Here is a 13514-nt window from a genome sequence, read left to right on the forward strand (position 1 = left end):
AGCTGTGTGGATTCAAGGCAGTTCTCTTCCTATATTTCCCCGACACCGTGTACAGTTTCAGTGTAAAGAGCCAGGGAGCACAGCATTGCGAGGTGGTGCCCAGCTTTTGCAAACAAAGGGGATGGAAGACTCTGTGCCACCTGTCACTTGAACAATTGTTAGGCATAAACCAAGCTACAAACCGCTGTTTGTTGGATGATAACTTTGTGAGCAGCAATTCCATCAATCATCAAGGTCAGCTTCTCTGCTTTTGTTTCTCAAGCGAACCAATCCCTCGGTTCCATGCTCCTATAGGCAAGATGGTAAAGCAGCCAAGGATGTTAACTGCTTGGTGCCCTGACAGTAAACAGCATTGCAGAGCTGCGTGCTCTCATTTGGGGGTTGACAGAGGTGTCCAGATGTTTCTGCGTTAAATAGGGTGGCACAACACCTTTGCAGGAATTGGCAGGCAAGAATGTTTGCTTCTTGGCTTGGACTGAAAGCTTTTGAGTTGTCAGTGTGAGAAAAATGTTACCACCACCCGCAAACCAGAGAGAGCCCTGTTGTGTCCATGAAAAAGAGGAAAAAACTCTTCTGCTCATTTTTTCCTGATTAGTTCATTTACTAAAATTACTGGTTAAGGAAATGGTGAATGCCTCTGTGTTTCTTGCTGTAGTTGCTCATTGAGTGTGGGGCTAAGTGGGAAAAGGAGTAGTCTTGGCAAACAGCTTATTAGTCTCAAATAAATTATTCAGGATGCAGGTTAGGATACAGATTGCAGGGAACGATAATGGAGATGTTTTTCTGAGTCTGTTCATGGTAGGGAGACAAGGAGTATGCTTTTCAAGAACTCACTTCAGTGCAATCAGTTTAGAATAATGTAGCCTGGAAGTAATATTGCTGCCATCCAGCTAGTGTCTGTGGAACAGCATTCTCCTGCCTTCTGAAGCATTGGCATTGAAGATGGATAGATATAGATATTTATATTTTGGGCTGCTGCCTTTTAATTTTTATTTTTTTTTGAAGGGAAATTCATTCTCACCGCTAGAGAGGGGCATGTTTCGGTTGAGATATGCCCCCCCCCCGAGTGAAATACTGGACCACATCAGCATCCGATTTGGGTGCGTCATGTGGTTTCTCATGTGATGCTGGTCTCACAGCGCTTTGGAGAGTGAGCCTTTGTGACTCTGCACTCTTGGACAGTAGCATCCAGCAACATAGGATACTTTGGGGAGGGAAAGGAAAAGAGGCAGCCTCCCAGAAATGCCCGAAAGCTCAGAAAAATAAAGTTACGACAATTTGTTATAGTTATTGTTTCTTCTTAACTGTTTTGGCTTTTATTTTTAATTCTGGGTCTTCCCTTTTCTCTGTTCCTGCAGGCATAAAGCTGTGCCATTCGGAAGAAGCAAGACAGTCTTTCCTCACAGCTACGATGCTGCACCGCTTCCGACAGAACCTGCTTTTCCCTCCATTTACCTGGGCGACTGCTGCTCTTTCTGCTGCTGCTGGGGCTGCTGCAGTCTTGCTGCCTGCGCTTCACCCTGGCTTGGCTGACTCGAAACTCTTTCGTCTGCACATTGCTAAGGAAGAAGAGCGATGGAGCCACGGATATTTTTTTTATTGGTTCTGGAAGCCAAGGGTTGCAATATGTGATGATTTCGGGGTTTTCTGTGGCGGGGTGGAGGGAGGAGAAAGGAAGGGTATTAATCTAGGATAGGGTGGGTGAAAGCTTAAAGAAATATTATGTAAAGTAATCCAGTGCTTGACAAGGGCATCAGCAACAAGAATCCAGCCTCTGCTGCTCCAGAGGATTAATATGGGGAAGTCACAGTGCTGCAGTCGGGTTTCACCTCAGTGCTGTACTGGAGATGGATAAATAAGGTATTGGTTGCATCTGCCTGTTAAGGCAAAGCCAAGGGAGAAGGAGAGAGCGAGTGAATGCAAATGCAAAGGAAGAAGAAACGCTCTGTGCCGTTTGTCTGATTCTGCGGATTCTCACTGCAGAGAGGATGGCTTGATTAACAAAGCAATGTATGGACCGAGGGACTGTAAATTGTAGCTTGAGCATTCCTGGTGCTGCCAGGGAGTGAACTGATGAGTTAGGTGGCTGCAGGAATATCCCCAGGGTAAACAGCAGCCTCTCACTCTGTGTCTATATTTGTGTACGTATGTGCTTTTGTGTGTGTGTGTGTGAACACGTACAGAAATGAAAGAAAGACATTTCTGACCAATTTACAGGGGACGTTTGTCAGTTTGCTGGGTCAGACTTGATTGCAGCTTGTATTTTCAGCTCTAGCTCTACACCCATTTCCTGACTGAGGTGGCACTTTGTGAAAACAGATGGTAGGCAGTATTCTTTTAAGAATTGTGAAAGCAGATCCTTTCCGCTTAACACCTTGAAGCACTGAACCTTCTGCACTGTGCTGAGAGAAACCGTGGGGTTTCATTTTCTCCATCTTAAAATCTCTATAAACACAGCTGTATTCAGTATGGTGAAAAATTCTATACTGTAAATAGAAATGTGATCAATCTAATCAAAATAAATGCATCCCAGATGACTTCTAGACCAGCTGGCTACCACAGTCATCAGATGGCTAAATCCTCAACTGAGCATTTGTATTCGGTGTTATACTTGCATCTTTTTATTTTTCTCTTTTTTTTTTTCCTTAGATTTTCAAAATCAGCCTCTAATTTAAAAGGATTCTTCATATATTGAGAAAAGGCAATGCTTTCTGTGAAATGTACCTGGGTGTATTTTTTACTTTGGAATCTGCTTGGGGCGATTTTAGAGTAGGTAGACTTGTCACAGTACAGGCATATTTCATTTGGTAGGTAGCTCAGCCTGGCCATATCTGAACAATGCAGAAACAGGGAAAACAACCACTGCATACAGCTAGCAGGGCTTGGCATGGATTTTAGCAGCTGCCTATCAAGAAAGACGAGGTTTTTTTTTCTTTCCGTTTTTCCCTTTTATACAAAGCCATAGACCATAATGTCATGCTAAAATGTGTATGAGGGGATTTCCCAATAGTCATGGTGAGCTAGCCTGCAGGAGTCCCGTCTAGTCCTTCCACTATTTTTTCCCCAGCTTACAAAGGCAGCCCTGTATGTTGAATTGTATTTAGCCAGCTGTTGGATAGCATTCTTGTGCTGGGGGCTAAGGAGTCTTATTACTCCCAAACTGTAGTTTTCTGTTTGCTTAAAGAAAATTGGCAATACAGCAGGCTCTGCAAATAAGTTTATGCCACTCCTATACCTTTCTGAATCTGTTGTGTGCTTCTAACTCAAGCAGTTTAAAGCAAGCAAGGAGGGAGGAGGAGAGACTCTGAACTTGCAGCTTCAAAGCTACAGAGACAAGCAAAATGTCAGCAGCTTGTAATTAGGAGCCCACGGTTACGTCAGTGACTGTATCTCTCCAGGAATTGCTATGAGATGTGCGCCACAAAGCAAAGGAAGACTCTCATAACCTGGTTAACAAGCCTGGCTCAAACAAGAAAGAGCAAAATGGATTAATGAATCTGCTGTGTTCCTAATTCAGATGTGGATGGATTACACGCACAAGGTTTGCTGAATTCTGCAGCAGTGAAAACTGAATTATAGCATGCATTCACCAAAAATGCAAATCCTTCAGGAAAAAAATGCAGATGAGCAGTCTATCCTTGAAAATTTCTTTCCTAGCTCTGTCCTGTACAGGCAGCTGCATGACATGGAGGCACGCTCTGAAGGAAGAGACTGGCGAGCTGCACAAAGATGTTTAAAAGGAAGGTGCAATTAGACACAAAGCAAGCCTGCTGAAATTCTGTTCTGGCATTACAGATTTGATACTGAAATACCACCACAGAGGAGACCGGCTGGGCTCTGGTGTGGTTTATATTAAGGCTTCTCGGTTAAGAGCGAGGGGGAAGGGACAGGGCTTCCTGCAGCATCTTGCAGCCATACAGAAGTCCCCAGGGCTGTGGGAAGCAGGAGGGATGGGTGTGCTCTTAAAGACACATGCCCAGATCCTGCCAAGGGGCTTTCTGACCTCTGTAATTATTTTTAGGTCCATGAAGGCAACTCGGCAGTGCTTTAGCAGTGAGATTGCAGGGGGTGTTTAATCTGCTGCGACTGGCCTTTCTCTGTGTCATGGCTGGGAAAGGCTTATAGAGCTTTTATCAATACCCCTCCACCCCTCCACCACATCCAGCACGCATGTCTGTTGCTGTTCCCAAAGACCAGTTACTGGAGTTCTGGTGTGTTTTCCTGCTCCCAGCAGAAGTCACTTGCAGTTCAGCTCTGTTGTAGTTGCTTTTTAATTTACCAGATAGGTAGATTGTATTTTACAAACAGTGGGGGTGGGTGGTTTTTGGTTTGGTTTTGGTTTGTTTTGGTTTTTTTGGTTTTTTTTGGACTGTGAACACAAATTTGTAGGATGAGGTGACTCTGTATATTAAACCAATAGCTCTTTGAATTGTGTGTAGTATAATCTAAATATACTTACTTTAATTAATAGAAGGTTACAAAAGCTGGCATTGTCTGGGGCTGTTTAATTTACATCTTAGGTTTAGTCAATGAGCACAACCTGCCTGATTAGAACAGTGTATTCTGCACAGCCAACAGGGTGGAAGGCATTATTTTGTTTGTGTTAGTTCAAACAGCTGGTCATTAATGCAGGCCCCATCTCCAGAGTGAAGTGCTAGTGGACATGAATGGCTGCCTGATTAATGCTGCCCCTCGACGGGTCCTTCATCCAGCAGCAATGCTCGCAGCAGAATAATGCAGCGGGATTTGATTGCGCTCTAACAGGGTAGTATGTCATTGTGTCACCAAGCGATCGAGGTTATTATGGGGTAGGGCAGACAGACGGGACAGTGGGGTTACTAGACCGTGGCATTTTTAGAAATGCAGGGCTGACCTACTTAGAGTTATTCTTGCTGGCTGGCAGCTGCCTGGTGCGGGGCTCCCCCGGATAGGCTGCGGCTGTTGCTAGGGGGAATTAGCATGAATTTTTCCACATACAGACTCAGTGATTGAATGATAAAAGCTGACTGGAATTAAAGAGATTCGGTTCAGTATTATGCAGATTTATCTCCCTCATTTTTTTTTCTCTCTGTCAAATGCATAAAAAGGAGCAGAAAACAGTTTGTTTCCATTTATTTTTGACCTATTTTTTTTTTCCAGAGGAGGGCAGAAGTGTTGTGAGGTGATAATTTAATATTTAGGCCGTTGAAATGATATGATAGTGAGCATGCATCTTTAATGTATGGAAGATTAAAATGCTGCCTCTCTGGAAGGGAATGAAATGAATATATTTTGTGTTCTCGTCAAGCTGCCACCTCTTTTTATTTCAAGCCATGTCAGATTCTTTTATCTGGAAAGGGGAAACATATACCATGTTTTATTGCATAGCATTACTCTTAGCTATTTTTAGCTATCTGTCCTTCAAAAAATTAGTCTTATTTATACTAGTGGATGAAATTAATCCCCAGGCTATGCCTTATGTATGTGGAGACAGATGCCCAGGGTAGCTGCAGTGTTGTGTGTCATGTTCATCTGAAAAGGTGTTTACACACTGCAGGCTTATCAGCACTGCATACCTAGCAGAGTGCAGATGCCTGACATGTAATCAGATCAATTAGAGAACTCTCCTGGATTATGGAGTATTTTTCAGGCCATGGTTTGAAGTTGGAATCTCTAGATGGCCTTCATTTATTTATCTACATCTGCCTAAAACAGTGTTATCTTTTCAGAGAACACTGTGCTCCCTTAGGAGGCAAATAATAACAATACTTAGTGAAGAATCCTTTGATGTAATCATGAATATTTCCTTTGTTATTATCACTAGTTATAGAAGAACTTTGTTTAAACCGCTATTTCCCCTTGTGTGATCTTTTGCCATTCAAAGAAATACCAATTTAGTACTTATAATTTTAAGTTAAATATTCATGGCAATGCATCATGACATCACACTCAAAGAAGTGGGAATTTTCAAAATATGAGACATTGGGGGATGGGAGAGAAGGACCCACATGCCTTTGGAAATGCAAAATAAAAAATGGGACTTAGTGCTGAAAAGTAGTGAACTAATTTTTGTCTGAAACAGTTTAATTTCAAATATTTGGATGGATGAGGTACCTTTTAGAGGTTTGTGAACAACGTGCATATCTGAGGTACCTTTTAGAGGAGTGTGAGCTGCCTGTGCATCTCTCTGGACAACTAGCTGCTTCCTTGGACCTAGAGCTGTCCTGCCTTGGCCCCTGGAATTTATTGGGAAGATATTAAAAAAATGGAGACATGAATTTGAATACATTTTGTGGCTGAGGCAAAGCATTCAGTTCCTACAGAGTTGAATTTCCTATGTTTTTTTTTCCTGGCATTGATTCATTACTGAAACCTGCACCACTTCCTTCTCTGCTTCTTCCTGACAGTCTCATGGAGTGACATAATTTTAGAGAAGTGAAAGTGAGGAGTGGCACAGTTTGATGCCCAGTAATTGTGTTTGCCTTGTCTGTCCTCGGAGGTTACTCCAGAAAGTTGTGGTCCCACTTCCCTCAGCAATATTGTCTTGATCAAAATCTGATGTCCTGCTCCACTTCTGTAGGATGCTGCAGGATGCCAGGCAACAGCCCTTGTAGACAGCTTTTGTCTACAGTTGTCTCTTGAGGTTTTTGCCCTTGTTGGTTGTAGCCAGTTGTAGTTTCATCCAGTTCACCTGCGATATTAGCTGACTTGGGCTTCAGCAAATCAAAATAAGCATTCAATACTGTACTAATGCAGTACCTCATTTTCTAGAAGAAAGAATTTGAGTGTTTGCTATATTTGTGCAAAAAAAAGAGGGAGTTCAAAGAAAAGCAACAAACAAGATACAGCATATACTCTTGGAAAAGAGCTGCATCCTTGCTGTTTATCTGGATTTCAACACACTGATTGTTTATAACAAACATCAAATCAGAAAGTTTAACAAACCATCAAGTGACATATTAAATATAAAAAATATAATGCGCTAGGAATTGTATTAAATGTAAAGTTGCCCTGCTGGAAATCTCTTCAATGAAAATTTTTTCCAAACAATTGAGTATGTGAATGATGTGATCATAATACTTTGGATAATTATGAGTAGCAGAAATACAGAGTTAATGGCACAAACTAAAAATCTGAGCTCTGTGTGTGTGTATATACTGCATAGGAAGCAGGATGCCAAAGGTGTTTGAAATACATACCCACGTTGAAAATGTTGTCAATTGCGCACAGTCTTTCGAAAAATCCATATTAATCACTTTCTGATGATCTTCTCTGAGGTTTCTATTCTTGCTACAACTTACACCTCCTACCTAGAAGTTTCTTACCTACAAAAGATTGTGTTATATTTTTCAACATTCTTGTACTGTGACCTCTCCTGTGAGATATGAAAGATCTATTATGCTGAGTTTCATGTTCTTGGGTGGCTGAGTGAATGCTGATTTACTGGGAGGGTATGCAGGCAATAATTTTTTTTCCCATCAAAATACCCAGAATCCTGCCTGCATTTGCAGCTGTGAGATGGCTGTACTGATTGGTGCATTCCTGACATCAAAGTCTTGGCCAGTCATGGATTTGCTGAGCATTTCGTGATTTTATGGCAACTTTCTGTTTTTCTAAAAATGATCAGAGGATGCAGGATATAGAGCAACTCATCTAGATTCCCATGCTGTAAGGAGTGAGTTGACTCCCAGTCTTCACCTCCTGCAGAGCCATACAGATCAGTTCTTCTGCAGCAAATGTGTTTCAGTCCCAATTTCAAACCAAAAGTACAAGGAATAGTCTCATATTTCTTAAAAGAGTGGCGGTTAGCACATTCCTTTTATTGCAATGCAGTAGGGAATACAAATGTTTAACAAAATAAAATCCTCATAAGATTTTTTTTCTGTGATCCATTAACAGGAAACAAATTCTGTGACAAATGCTCCTGTAACAGCCAGAAGCAGCATTATTGTGGCTCCCACACTCCTGCTCTTCCTGTACCCATGCATGTATGCGCCTGTGCATTCAGAATTGCTGCATACATGTAGTGTGTGGCTGTGTATACAAGACACAAGCATAACTTACACAAGCACAGCACTGAAGCATAGAGCATGTAATCACAGTTGTCTCAGTGTAGCACCAAAGCCTGTGCCTCTAGATATATGATGCTGTTTTATCCATGATGAAAAGTGGCTTGAGATGAAATGTAAGTCATTCTGGTGTGTAGCACCAGCCATTGTGTTAATGCTATCATCCCATTCAGCACCAGCAAAGACAAAAAAAAAAAAAAAAAAAAAAAAAGAAAAAGAAAAAGAAAATCATGTTTATGTGCAATAGAATGGTAGCAAAAAGGGTAGTGTGGTGAAAAATTGGGTGTACCTAGATAGCTGTGTTTCATAACTACTTGTGCCTTTTGTAGATATGCATAATGAAATGCATGATGGGCTGTTTAAGACAGAGAGAGATATTTTAAATTATTGCTAATACTTCCCTCCTGCTCTTAGGCCACACCTACTTCAAAAGTGAATCCAGACTCAGATCTTGACAGAGATCGTGACCCTGTTGAAACCAATGACTGTTTTGTTGTAGAATTCATTTGGGCCAGGCTTTCATCTGTTGAATTTTCCCCTGAACATGTCTTTTCTCTTCTCTCTTTCTCCAAAGTGTGGTGTTTCTGTTTCTACATTTCCCACCCTCTGTTCCTCTGAAAATTCTTTGAAAGGTTACATTTTTGTTGAGCAGTTTACTATAAATTTGCTCTTGAGTAGGAGAAAATGTGGGGAAATATCTCTTCCCTCCTGAGCTAGTAAAGTAGTATTGCAGTGAGTCTCAATAATTATGTTTTTATGAATAGTCCTGATTTCATCATAAGATGTCTTTAGTTTTTAATGAAAGGGAACAGGCAGTGAACAAAACAAATATGCCAAGGAGAACCTGGTCTCTTAACAGGCTGCAGAAACTCGGGTAATGAGATGGCTGGTGTCTTGACCTACAAAGCTAGGGCTCTTAGAAATGTCGAGGGAGGCAGAACGCAACAATTTCAAACAAGAAATGCTTTCTAGCTCTCTAGCCACTTGTGCTGTTATCATCATTAAGGTTAACAGTGAATTCATTTATCTTTTTTTTTTTTGGCACTTTAGTGTTGCATAAACAGTACGCACACCAATATTCAAAGAAATTATTCATATGGAGGCAGGTATACCACAGTTATGTCAGTTATGTCTGGGTTTTACATGTTTTTTCTTTGTAGTATACAGACACAGTATTTAGGCCCCTTTGAGGTCAAAATGTTTTTGATATTTCAAAGATGGAGACATTTGAAATAATGGCAGTAAGTAGAGGACATTTGAGATAGATTTTTGTGCAGTATTTTATCTGCAGAAAACATTCAGGATGGAGGAGGTGGTGCATAGTGCTGCAGACTTGGTAGGGTTATGATTGAAACAAATGACTGGTGAATCCTGATGTAAATCACCTGCTCATGACCTCTACAGATGGCAGTGTATTACAGATCTCAGCTGCAATTCCTGCTAACACACGCATACTGAATATGTTAAATATAGTTAACTGAACTATATTTGTTGGTGTGTCATCTCCAGCATCTCTTCATATTACTCCTTTAAAACTAAAACCTACAATTCTTTACAACTGCATATGAGATCACAAGTTCCAATCTTTCTTTCTTCACCTTGAAATGGCAGGTAAGATTATGCACCTCTGTGAATTTTCTGAATATATTCCTTTTATAAAGAAGTAGAACTTCCAGCACACTTCAGTGCCCTATTTGCTGCATCACAACCTGTGGATCTTCTTTCCATCAAGGGTTTTATGTTAAAAGCCACAGAATCACACACTTGCCTTCAAAATTGACTTGGTTTCTTGGCATGATACTCATTAAGATTTTTGTGATGATTGTGATTGTGAAGAATTACTTGCAAATGTTAAAAATAACCTCTCTGGTGCCTGCATTTGTATTATCTGTTCACATTTGATATGAGTTTAGCTCAATATGAGACATGAATATTAAATCTGATTCCATTCCTCTGAAATTTTTTCTTTCCCTTGTTTTATGAGAGTAATCCTATTTCTTTTAGAAGCAAATGAATGGCAGGCCAAGGAACCCAAATGAACAGATAATGTTTGATTTCACAAACCAGGTATTCATGTTGTGATGAATTTCTAAGAAACAGGACAGGGTGCTAATGCTGTGCAGATCAACTTGGTTGTGTGTTTTCAAACAGCAGATCATCTGAAATCAGGACTATAAGGCCAAGTGAAATCCTGGCCCTGGAGGAACATTGGAGAGCTGGGTTAACTGGGGTACTCCCACTTCAAAGGGAGTCTCTAAAGTTTCAAATACTGCCAGCATTTGGTTCCTTTCTTTGCTCAGCCCAACTGATGCTGTTTTCAGCTACTTGGCAACTATAAAGAGAGGCAATGTCCTTTATTTAATTCAGCTCTCCCCCACAAACCTTGGCTTCTTATTAATATTATGTAGTCCTGGATGTCTCATACTAGTATGGATTATAACAGGAATTTGAAACATTCAAAAAAAATCAAAAGGCAACCAGGATTTTGGAACAGCACTCCTGCGTAGTTGAAGATTTCTGGATTAATGGGACATTTCTATTGCAGAGCATGTTACAAGAAATGCATGGCAGTCAGAAGTTTTGGCTGCATTACTGTGCTGCATAATGATGGAAGTCAATAAGTTCAGTTAAAGCTCTGAAATTTTCCTACTCCATGGGTCTACAACCAGGAAAAAACACTCCTCTGTTCACCCACCAGATTCAGTTCTGCACAGGTCCTTCAGAGTTTACATCTTAGGTTGTCACATCTATTATGTGCAAATATTTTTAAACATTCAGTTCATCTTGTCATTGAGCCATAAGGACTTAACATCCATGATGATTTGTGAGGTCTGTGATTATTGCTGGATTCTAGATGGTACCCATGCCTTCTTCATAGCCACTAGTTTATAATATAATGTAAGCCCTCACATATGCATTTTCTTAGAAGGGATGAAATGGATTTTTTTCACTCCTTAATCCTACGTCAAAGGGTAGAAAATGCAAGGTTTTCTGCTCTGTGAGCTGGATGGACATCAGAGATTCTTCTCTCTCTTCGGGTCCTGCAATCCTGCTTTGAAATGTCTTTTAAAGAGATGAAAAGGGTGTAGTTGAAGCTTTAAAACCAAGAACTTTGCACATTACTGAAATAAATAGTTCTCCCTTTTATTTCAGGGTCCACATTGAGATAATACACAGAAGCAAAAAAAAACCATAGTAGACTTCTATTTTATTGTTTCCTTACGTACCACTCCCCCCCTCCTTAATTCATTTTTGGGGTCTGGAAAGAAAAACGTACTGAAAAGCCCCAGTGTATTGATGTGTGAAATTGATGGTGTTGCTCACTCTTATGATCAAGCCACTGTGCCCTTTGACAAGGCTAACAGTATAAGAAATATATTGGAAAAAATGTACCTAAGTATGAAAAATTCCTTAAATTCAGGGTGTGTTCATACAAAGTGAAGTTTCTACAGTGTGGAAATCGTTAAACCTGATCCAGAAAAAATGCGAGGTGACCCAGCCATTGAGATGTGAATCTCTTTAATCCACACAAGCATTAGAAAAATCTGAAACATGTGAAAGTTCAAAAGCTGCAAAGCCATTACATGACTTCTTATTCATTTCTCAAATATTGTAACTTTCTATTGAACTGTGAAAAGACTTTTTCTTATTTTTTTTTCTTTTCATAAGCAATAGATCAGTCACTCACTAATGTGTTACTGCACATTGTGAATCTGAAAGTTTCACTTGGTTATATCTACTTAGATATAAATTTTTGATTTATTTCAGAGCATTTTATGTAGCATTTCAATGGTTGGTAACTTGCAACTTTTCAGCAGCTGCTGTTAGAGAGGGGGGAAAGGGCATGGCTGAGTTAATTTTTAAATTTTTGTTTAAGATTTCAATTTTACAGTGCATTTTGAGGTAACTTTAATGATTAGCTCAAACTTTGCATTATATGAATGCATGCTAATTAAAAACCAAACCAAACAAAAAATCTTAACAAAACCAAAGCAACACAATTTTTTTTTCTTTCCCGCTTTGCTTCTCTGAAGTACACCAAGAGAAGTTTCAAATCCACTGAAAACTTCAAAGAAAACAGTAAATTACTATTTGCAAAAGGACAGACTTGGTTGGTAACAGAAATACTTGGCCCAAGGATTTCCCACTGCCAGCAACCTTCCAAAGTGCACATATGTCTAACTCCAAGAGCCAGAATATTTCTGCCTGGTCCCAGGCTTTCTCCCTGCTGCTCCAATAGTCAAACCTCTGCAGAGGCTTGGGCAGTCTGACAGATCTGGCTTTCCCTCTATGGGAGTATTAATTTGTTTTGCATCTGCAATTTTACCATTAGGCTCATTTTTGATCCTTTTGCCCTTTCTGTGGTCAGTTATACAGCCCTAAAGTTTTCAGATAGTTAGTTGTCTCTCACTGGGGTATGAGTCGTGCTTTAGGCTATTTTCTTAAATGCAGTACTTGTTGAGATAAAGCTGCTGGGGAAAAGGGAGAGAATCCCATATGTCTGATGGTTTTGTTCTAGGAGCTGCCAGGGATGTACTGTTACACTGTAGTGACTGAAACAATAATAGATCTTCACATATAGGATAGCAGGCTTTCTTTAGGGTAAAAAAAGAATAGAAATTATCACATTGATTTGTCATTTGAAAATCAGCCACAATTTTTTGTCAGTGAAACTCCTGTGAGAAGACAATGTAATTACTAAAACCAGTTGGGGTTGGATTTTAAAATTGCGGGCAACTGTAGAATCTGACAAAGAGACTTTCTGAGTCCTTTAACCAAAAAAAACCCCCACCTTTAAAAAGACAGGGAGAGGCCTGTTTTCTACATGAAAATAGTTGGCAACCTGACTTTCACTGACTTGCCAAAAGAGGTATCAGAGGGGCTGAGGTAATCCACTAATCTCTGAGGTGGTGAAGAAGAAAGGTGAAAGTGGGCTAGAGACAGGAGCAAGAGCAGAGGGAAAGGTCAGCTGAGATCTGAGATCTCTAGAGGACACCACATTCTCAAGAAATATTCTGCATTTAGAGTTATAAACCTAAGTAAAACAAATGTCTCAAATCTGTGCCAAGACCCAAAGAGTTTGAAGGTAAACATTAGATAAGAATTAGCTGTATTCATTCTGTCCTTTGCTGCCAAGGCCTTACAGCACAACAAAGGACTATTGATCAAAAAGGTCATTTAGAAGAGGGCAGGGTTTGAAGAAACTGAATTGAAAAAAAATCTCAAATGAGACAAATACAAAAATAGTAACTCAGAGATGAATGGATTTCTGTACATTAGACATTTTTCACATGCATTCGTCTGCACAGATATAGTGAATATCTGTCATTTTCTTGGTTTTCACAGTGACTTCCCCCTGTAGTCTCCAGAGCTTGGATTGGTGAGTATTACATGTATCCCTTTAAATAAAGTAGAAAAAAAGCAAAAGAAAACATGGTGTTGTGCTCAGGTTTTCCTCTTGGTGCC

General features: G+C 40.1%; 1 long non-coding RNA gene across 4 annotated transcripts in view; it reads left to right on the plus strand.

The window, feature by feature from the left end:
* The first annotated feature begins 1106 nt into the window (after nucleotides 1-1106).
* Nucleotides 1107-13514, plus strand: part of LOC121469490 (uncharacterized) — a 45709-nt gene continuing 33301 nt past the window's right edge. For all 4 annotated transcript variants that reach the window (XR_012053947.1, XR_012053948.1, XR_012053949.1 and 1 more), the window contains exon 1: nucleotides 1107-13428. This is a non-coding gene — a long non-coding RNA (uncharacterized lncRNA). The remainder of the gene's footprint in view (nucleotides 13429-13514) is intronic.

The sequence above is a fragment of the Taeniopygia guttata genome, chromosome 2 (assembly GCF_048771995.1).
Source record: "Taeniopygia guttata chromosome 2, bTaeGut7.mat, whole genome shotgun sequence".
Classification (NCBI taxonomy): Eukaryota; Metazoa; Chordata; class Aves; order Passeriformes; family Estrildidae; genus Taeniopygia; species Taeniopygia guttata.